Source organism: Otolemur garnettii, unplaced genomic scaffold (assembly GCF_000181295.1).
Source record: "Otolemur garnettii isolate 467f Iridium unplaced genomic scaffold, OtoGar3 scaffold00031, whole genome shotgun sequence".
NCBI lineage: Eukaryota > Metazoa > Chordata > Mammalia > Primates > Galagidae > Otolemur > Otolemur garnettii.
Window position 1 is genome coordinate 17,679,570 of NW_003852426.1, and position 9,914 is coordinate 17,689,483.

The following is a 9,914-nucleotide window of genomic DNA, read 5'->3' on the forward strand; positions in this document are numbered from 1 at the left end:
GATAGATTACACCTGTAATTCTAACACTTTGGGAGGTGAAGGCAGGAAGATCACTTGGGACCAACAGTTTGAAAGTAGCCTGAGCAAGAACAAGACCTCTACAAAAAATAGAAAAATTGGCTCAGTGCCTGTGGCTCAAGCGGCTAAGGTGCCAGCCACATACACCTGAGCTGGCAGGTTCGAATCCAGCCTGGGCCCGCTAAACAATAATGACAGCTGCAACCAAAAAATAGCCAGGCGTTGTGGCAGGGGCCTGTAGTCCCAGCTACTTGGGAGGCAGAGGCAGGAGACTCGCTTGAGCCCAGGAGTTGGAGGTTGCTGTGAGCTGTGATGCCACAGCACTCTACCCAGGGGAATAGCTTGAGGCTCTGTCTCAAAAAAACCCAACAGGACTGTGGCTGTGGAAATGATCAAAGCTTCTATTTACTGTTCAAAGCTCTCCTTGTGAGACTGTTTATTGTGGAATTGTTTAAAACTTTGCTGTCTGAAAAAAAAACAAAAAATAGAAAAATAAGCCATGTATGCTGTGCATGCTAGTAAATCCCAGCTATCTGGGAGGCTGAGATGGAAGGCTCTTCCAAAATAAGAGTTTGAGGTTGCAGTGAGCTATGATGACACCACTGCACTCTATCCAGGGTGACAGAGTGAAAAAAGAAGAGTATAAAATTGTGGGATGTAGACTAATATATGTGTCTAATATAGGCCAAGCTTTTATTTATACTGGGTAAATTTTTTTTTTTTTTTAGAGACATAGTCTCACTTTGTTGCCCTCGGAGGAATGCTGTGACGTCACAGCTCACAGTAACCTCCAGCTCTTGGGCTTAGGTGATTCTCTTGCCTCAGCCTCTCCAGTAGCTGGGACTACAGGCACCTGCCACAATGCTCGGCTATTTTTTGTTGCAGTTTGGCCGGGATTGGGTTTGAACCCGCCACCCTTGGTATATGGGGTCGGTGCCCTACTCACGGAGCCACAGGCGCCGCCCTATACTAGGTAAATTTGATTTCAATTTATCACATCATTTAAGCTAAATTCACCCTGAGTCATGGACCAACCTTTTTTTCCTCTGCTGTACACTGGAGGTATATGACTTGTCTTGGGCCACACATTAAATGCACAAACAAACACTAATGAAAGCTGATTAGCAAAAAACAAACAAACAAAAAAGTTCTTGCATACTTTTCTTGATATAGATACCACCGATAAGAAAAAAAACCTGAACTAATCTGCATGAGGCCCATGGGCAGCAGGCTGGACACACCTAGAACATTCTCCCCTCAAAATGAATGAAGGAATGGTAAGTAAGAGGGATTTTCCCTCAGGCCTATTGCTGACTGATATTTCTCTCATTAAATTTGTTTAAATTAGGGACTTCCTCATTCTCAGGGTTCTCCCGGGGAATGAAACTGTCCTCTTGTACTTTCAATTCCTGTCTCTAACAAAGTGTCTGCCATAAAGTTTAATTCCTGTCTCTAACAAAGTGTCTGCCATAAAGTTTCTTTCCTTTTCATTTTGGTTTAAATAACATCCAAATGGCCCCTTAGTAACTAACACTTTCATGTGGAAAGAGAGATTAGTATGTGAACTAAACTTATGGTAGAGCTGGGGAATTCCTTTCAGGCTGTTTCTCTTGGTGTAGTATCATTTCCCTGGGTCTTGGAAAACTGCTGGTCTTTTAACTCTGATGTGAGGTGATCACAATATGTTTTCATTTTGTAAAGGTTTTATTCAATTGTTTATTTGAGTTCTAAAACATTCAGGGCATCTCTGAATCCTGGGTTCTCATTGATTTAAGGTTAAATTGCACACAGGTAGTGACTAGTTTCCTAACAAGCAGGTCATGACATTCTAACATGTTTTGGGCACAACTTTGTAGTGTTGTGTAACGGCCTAGATTTCTTCATTCTTTGTGCACTTTTTTAGGGGTGAGAGGTAAGTTCTGAAGAATCAAGTGGTGGTTTCATGGTGGAAACAGAACATGCATAAAAATATAAACATAAATATGTGTTTATGTGCAAAGAGGCCGGGCAGATTTCACTTGTCAGAGTGGCTGCTTAGATGTTGATTACAGGGTAGATAAGACCGGTTCAGCTATTCTTCCACACTATTAGCATTTATTTCAATACCCAGTAACTCTTAGAAAAATTATGACCTTGTAATAAATAGGATATATCTACTTTGAATATACTTCTTTAACTTTTTTGAGATAATGTATCTAAGAAAATTCAGGTATATAAAATCAACTTAAAATTAGTACTTTTAAGTACTAATCGTTTTAACAGGGATTGTCTTCACTAAAAAAAGTAATGGAGCACTTAGTTAAGCATTCATCATAGGCAATCACATGCTGGCCAATCATCTCCAGCAAGAGTTTATCACAGAGTGGGTTATCCTTCATTTGTGTCCAGACTTTTTTTCTTTTCTGCTGCACACTGGAAGAGTAAGAGTTAAATACATGAACACTAAATACACAACCAAAGAATGCTGATGAGCAAAAGAAAAGGTCCCTGTGTATAGTTTTCCTCGGTATTTGACACCACAGATGAGCCAAAAAGTCATCAAATAATCTGTGCCTGCCTGTGGCCCACAGCTGGGGGCAGCAGGTTAGACGCCCTTGATGTATAAAAAGAGGAATTTGACCCAATAGCCAAAGCAATAATTCTTTAATTTGAGGACATAGTGAAATAATTTTGCACTTTTTCTATTGTTGAATTTAACATGTAATTACTGAGAGCCATCTATGAACCGATAGCTGGTATGAATGTAAAGAGAAGTAGGACATGGTCTTAGTCTTCAAGGATATAATGCACTTAACAGGAAATGAAGGTTGTATGAAAATAATTATATAACAAAAGGAAATATCCTAGGTATATAGTTATAGGTGTAAGTTTCATGAGAAAGGAGGAAGTAACATTCAAGAGAACAGTCATGTAGGAGGGAGAATGGAGGAATAACATAGATGGTTTCTGATGTGCTATCCTGAAATTGACTTTCTTTCTCAGAACATAAGCTTCATGAGGGCAGGAACAGGGTCTCCTTTATCGCCTTTCACCACGCATCTACACAAGCACGTGGCATGGTATCCAGCACAGGGTAGGTCCTCAATGAATAAAGGACGGAAAATAAATCAGCATTGTCTGTGCCAGGCCCACTCCTAGTTGATTCTTATGACAAACCATTAGAGGAGGATTCCTTCTGTTCCCACGCCTACCGTTTTCTTTTTTCCTCCTTCTCTTTAAACAAAGAAAGATGAGAGGCTGAAGCAGGAGGATCAGTTGGACCCCGGAGTTCAAGGTTGCAGTGAGCTATGATGAGGCCACTGATCTCCAGTCTGGGGAACAGAGTGAGCCCTAAAATGGGAGGGGGCATCAGCAAGGGAATTAGCACTGAATAAGGCACAGGCTCTGCCATTTAATAACTATGTGATCTTAGGCAAGTTAATTACCCAGTCTGTTTCCTGCCCTTTAAAAAGGGGTGATAACATGACTACTCATAGCATGGTGATGAGGGTCATGTCATGTGAGGTGTATGAAGTGTTCAAGTCAGTGCCTGAGACTTAAAGTAGTCAGATGCTGTTAGCTGTTATTAATGTTGTTGATGCTAGTATTTTCAAACTAGAAATAACATTACCTACTTCACTGATTCATATTAGGAAATACATTGAGATTACATGCTTTTAGTGTGCAGCGAGCTTTTCCCCTTACAATCCTCTCAATTAGGTCCAAGATTATTCTGTGAAAATATATTGGTGGTGAAGTGGGGTTAGGAGATCAAAGAGGTTACCCATGTAGGGTTTGCTAAACTGGGTAAACTGGATTGACAATCTAAGAACAGTGTTAAAGAGTTAGGAAAGATGTGGTGTAAGATAAAGGGTGAGGAGCAAAGAAGTGAAACAAGAATGAGGAGTATAACCTAGGAAATTAAGAGGGGAAAAAGGTAGCCCAAGTTTAACCTTACAAGCTCAAATCAGAAGTGTAGTTGCTAAGGGGCAAAAGAGGGATTGGCGGGTTTCAAGGCTGCAGCAGTTGTGAAAAGAAGGTAGGCAGAGGGCACAGGGGACCGTTTAGAATGACCCAACTTCCCTGGCTATAGAGGTATTAGTAGAAGGCTCAGGGCTAAGGAGTTTCAAGTGCACTATGTCTTATCTGAGGTAGCCCTTAGCTATTTAAGTAAAGGCAGTTGTTCACCGAGTGGGTGGGGGACAGACAAGGAGGGTGAAATCTGCCATAAGCCACACAGAAAATGTGGCGTAGTTGTGGGAGTGGTGAGCCATGAACTAGGGACCAGCAAAACAGCACGGGAATTCTTAGGAACAAACAGGATTGGTTTATCAGCTTCTTTTGCTTTGGTAGGCACTTCACTCTGGGCATTGAAATGTCTTTACAGGCAGCTTAAAAGCTTCTAAGTCAGATGGGCTATAACCCTCATTGTCATCTGTGTAGTTAAGGAAGTTAAGTGGGGATATGAAATAAAGTTTCTACTTCTTGTTTCGAAAACAATTTATGGCTAGGTGAGCAGAAGCATAGGGATATAGCAATTTGATGAATGTGTTTTATAGTGTTGTATTAGGCCAGGGGCAGACTCGGGCAGATGGCGTTCAAGAGATAATGACTATAATCCTCACTGAGAGTTCCCTTGGGCTACTATTAAAAAACAAACAAACAAACAAAAAAACCCCAAAACTTCTTTGTAGGCCAGTGGTTAACGCCTGTAATCCTAGTACTCTGGGAGGCTAAGGTAGGAAGATCGCTTGAGCTCAGTTCAAGACCAGCTTCTCCTAGAAATAGAAAAACTAGCTGGGCATTGTAGCAGAGGGACACCTATAATACCATCTACATGAGAGGCTGATGATCCCTTGAGCTCAAGAGTTTGAGGTTGCTGTGAGCTATGACACCATGGTATTCTACCCAGGCAGAGGGAGACTGTCTCAAAAAAAAAAAACAAACAAAAAAGCAAAAATAAAAATCTTCTTTGTAATTTATATACATTCACTAGTAAAGGAAACACAGACTACCAAAATTTTTGTTTTCAAAAAGCTACCCTTTAGTAGAGTAACTTGTGAAATTTATCAGTATTACCGGATTCTTGGGTGACAGGTCACTTGTATTTACTGCTTAAAATTTGCAAATATTCAAATAAGAATATTGCACATGCATTACCAACATGAGAATGTGACCAGTTTGTTGATCTGTGCTATGTGGATTTTAAATGTAACTTCTCTGCAGTAAGGTGAGTTATATATAAATAAGAATAAGTTAAAACAGAGTTAAGTGTGTTTTAGCTTTCTTAGGTGGAAATCATATTTGAAGACAGGGCAGTTTGTATTTGCTGTGTTGAATCTCTCACAGTGCCCAGCATATGAAGTGCCTTGTATATTATTTGAAATGTTTATTAGTAAAAAATATATTTACTAATTGATTGAGGGTAGTGGGCACTTAATGCTTATTAAACCAAATAATTTTGTACCTAATTTTTTTGAGAAATGTATACATTTCCCTGTGACTATAGATGTAGTTAGAAAAGCAAGTCAGTTACTTAAAATCCTTCATTAATTGCCTGTAATATCTAGAAGAACTTAAATCATTTCCATGGCACATAGTGCCATCCTTGCTTTACTCTGGTCTTCTACGTTTGGTCCCCCTGAAAGACATATGGGCTTTGGATTGTACACCTGCCTGTTGTCCTAACCTTCCTTATCCGTATTGGGAAAATCCATTGTACCCCTAACTGGCTCCCAAACCTACCTCTCTTAAGAGCAGAGATGGTGTTTTCCATTTGTACATTTATGAACCAGCAGTAGTTCATTTATAACGTGTGATCAGTAAATGTCTGATTTAAATGAATGTGTGCTTATGATTGGAAATTATTAACATCATGCTATGTTTATAATTTGCCTGATAGTTAAAACATGCAAATGTGTTTGTCACTTGGGATTATTTAAAATACCTTCCAAGGAGCTAGCTTAAACATTTTGGGAGGGTAATGCTTCTCGAAACATACTCCTTTGAGGGTCTATGAGGCTTCCATGACTTCAGCTCTGTGACATGAGCATACAAATAAAGTAACACCAGTAAAAAGGGGCTTGCAGTTGGCAAAGCAGTGATTCATTTAGATGGGGGCATCATGCTTTAAACTCTTTCTTAATGTGCAATAAAGAAAAGTGCTCAGAGAGGTCATGTGTCTGAGCACATCTCCCAAACTGCTAATGGAGTAATAGCATTTTGTTACAAGCTGATGGGTCACCAGTTTGAGCAGGGGGATTTTTTTCAGCTTCAGTGACCTTACTGTATAGGCATTGTGATCGAGATTATTATTTCCTGCAACTGTTTTCTAAAGAATTATTTTTAAAATTCAGGTTTTATACATTGATGTAATTTGTGCTTAAGTGTACAGTAACTTGGTCAAACCACAACAAAGCAATAAGAAAATTGTACAGGAAATCTTAGTACCTTGGAACTAAGACTGAGAAACAAAAAAGAATTAGTTGCTTGCAAGATTTGAGCTAGTTTAAAAATAACACAATTTAGTTAGCGTTTTTCTTTAACATATTCTTGTCAAATAGTTTTTATCAGCAGGAAAGAAAGTAGATGATCTTTTGAATGTAAATATCTTCTGATACATTCAAAAGAAAACTTTAGGAAGAAATTATGGCAGTTAAAAAAAATAATGCAGTTTATTATCAATTAGGTTGGCCTGAAATTGTGTCATTCACAGAGAGACTATAATGTTCTCTTTGATGCCAGAACAACATGGTCAATACTTAGAATAAACAAAGAACATATATAGTTAGAGTGGTATGAGGCCATTTGTCCTAGAATACAAAGAATAGTAAGGACAGATGGATTAACAAACCTAATTCAGTATAAAGCTAGCAATGAAAGAAAGGCAAAAAGTAAAAGACAATCTTTTTTTGTACACAGTCAGTATTCCCAGGCAGTCTCCTAGCCAAGTAGTAAAGCAGGCTCGACCCTTCCCAGATTAGACTTCAGGAGCATCCAGAGTGGTATGGCTGGAGACAGATGAAAAGATCTGAAGTTAAATTTATTATATATAGTTAAGTATAAAATTATTTTCTCACTAGCTTTTCCTTCACCCAACTGATAATTATTTCAGAGGAAAGCAATGTTTTGAGCTGAGTCAGGGCTAGCTATACAAAAATGTGTAAAATGGGTGGCACCTGTGGCTCAGTGGGAGAGTGTCAGTCCCATATATTGAGGGTGGCAGGTTTGAACCTGGCCAGGGCCAAACTGCAACAAAAAATAGCCAGGCATTGTGGCGGGCGCCTGTCATCCCAACTACTCCGGAGGCTGAGGCAAGAGAATCGCCTCAACCCAGGAGTTGGAGGTTGCTGTGAGCTGTGACACCACGGCATTCTACCAAGGGCGACAAAGTGAGACTGTGTCTCAAAAAACAAAACAAAACAAAACAAACAAAAATGTGTAAAACATACTGCCATACCTTGCAGGCCTCTTAAAGCTGGGGAGGTAAGACTTATAAGATGGAAAGAGCTTCATGGAATAATTAATAACCAAATTTACTTAGCATTCAAAGGTATAAAAAGGTTTTTAGATATTTTTATAAATTTAATAGTAGTACATTTCTAGATTTCATTCTTCCATTGGAATTTCCTTTGTTTCTGTCTTTGGAAGACAGCATTAAAATTTGAATTGTGATTACTTCTTAGCTTTACTTCAGTATTTCCAAACTTTCTTACAGGTTCTATTATGAGATAATTCAGATCCTGGAATTTGTAGCAAAGAACTGATGGTAAATGTTTTATCATGTCAGATTACGTGATGTGACCAAGAAATTATGGTCACCTTATCTACCTCTCACCTCCATTTCCTTATCATTCAATTGATAAAAACTTTAATCTGAATATATATTTGGAACATGTAGTTATATATATCATACAATATACAATCTGAAATTATACTTTCAAAGGTGATGTTATTGTCAAATCCTGTGGTCTTTTTATTCCTTGTTTGTTCTCCTTAATCTCCTCTTCAGTTCTATTCATTTTCTTTTCTTCTTTAAATATTAAGGATTGCAGGCTTCTTCAAATAGCTTATATTTTCCTTTGTCTTCTTTCATGAATCCTCTTTTTTTTTTTTTTTTTTTGAGACGGAGCCTCAAGCTATCCCCCTGGGTAGAGTGCCATGGCATCACGCTCACAGCAACCTCCAACTCCTGGGCTCAAGCGAGTCTCCTGCCTCAGCCTCCCAAGTAGCTGGGACTACAGGCGCCCGCCACAGCGCCTGGCCATTTGTTTTTTTTTTTTTTTTTTTTGGCTGCAGCCATCATTGTTGTTTGGCGGGCCCAGGATGGGGATACGAACCCGCCACCTTAGGTGTATGTGGCTGGCGCCTTAGCAGCTTGAGCCACAGGCGCCGAGCCCATGAATCCTCTTTTGCCTCTCACCAGACTCATTCTTCCAAATCTTAAAATGATCTACTTTCTTATGGGCTGCTTGAGCCACAGGTTTCTTAAAGGCTTAAGAATATTGTTTGCAATATACACCTCGACTCCTTACTTCTTCTAGGACTCCTCTATAATAAATTCCTCCCAATTAGTTCAATTCATACCTTCTCCCTGCAGCTTGCTTGCCTACAGATACTATTTTCCTTTAAATTCTCAAGCATTTGAGTCTCACTACCTCATACTGTTAATTTTGTGTTCATGGCTCACTTCTTTAGCTTTTTTTTTTTTTTTTTGGCTTCTCTGCTTGGTAGGGGACACTGAATATTAACAATAAATATTTGTTGGCTAAAAAAAGCACAAGTTCCATAACTTCAAAACAACACAGCCAATATCTCATCTAGGTGAGCATATTAAATTTTTTCCTTCTTTTTGGCTACTGCTTGTGACTTTGACAATTATTATTATAAAATTACCACATCCAATCTTTCTGGAAGTAATAAAAGAATTAAAAGATGGTTAAAGCAGGCCTAAGGAGACAGTGTGAATGAATACACAAGGTTACTACCAAGTGTCAGACAATGCTTTACACAACAAATTTTTTTCTGCCAACTCAAGAAATTGAAGTTCAGCAAGATTAGTTAATTTATCCAACGTACCACAAAAAGTAAATGGCTGGGCTGAATTTTAGAAACTCAGGTCGGCTAGGTTCCAAAGGACAAGAAAGACAGTTGTAATGTTGGAGGAATGTGAGAATGAAATGGCACGATTTCTTGAAAAAGCCCTAGACACAATATTTAGAGTTCAATAAAGGCTGCTCACACACACATCAGCTCAGGAACTGGGCCTAGCCAAATGGGGGGACGGGGTGGGCAGGAGAAGCTGGCTGGACTAACTGCACTTGCTTCTAACCCTAAGGCTCGTGTTTGACTGCAATAATCCTATGCCCTCCTTCACTGACTCTAGAAATAAATGCCTGGCAATATTTCAAATCAGGATGGTTATTTTTCTCTCCTGAGCAGATAAAAACCTAAATTATACTTTCAAAAGAAAAAAGGAAATTTAGAAAGCTGCCTTTAGCTGACAAGAAACTAAAATAACCCAATAATTTATTCCTGTAAAACCATTAATTTCACGTCTAGGGTTTTTTCCCCTATGACGAAGAACAAGGGCTTGTGATCCGTAAGGTACTTCACCAGGTAAACTGGGGTCCGAGCAACAGCTGGGCCTCCCTAGCAGGTTGCGATTACGCATTCTCGCCCTCCTTCTAGTCGCCTTTTCTCTTTTAGGGCCTCCAGAGGCTCAGTCAAAGTAACACTGCGTCGCCACTGCGGAAAGTGGGCCAACCCAAGCCTCACTTTGCCTATCAGCAAAAACCTTTTGAATCCATCTGAGGCGACAAACCAGACAAAACGCGCAAGCCAGGTGTTCCGAACCTCGGGGGAAAGACAAACCACAGCTTCTCTCCACTCTTTCCTCAACCGCTCGCCGCACCTGG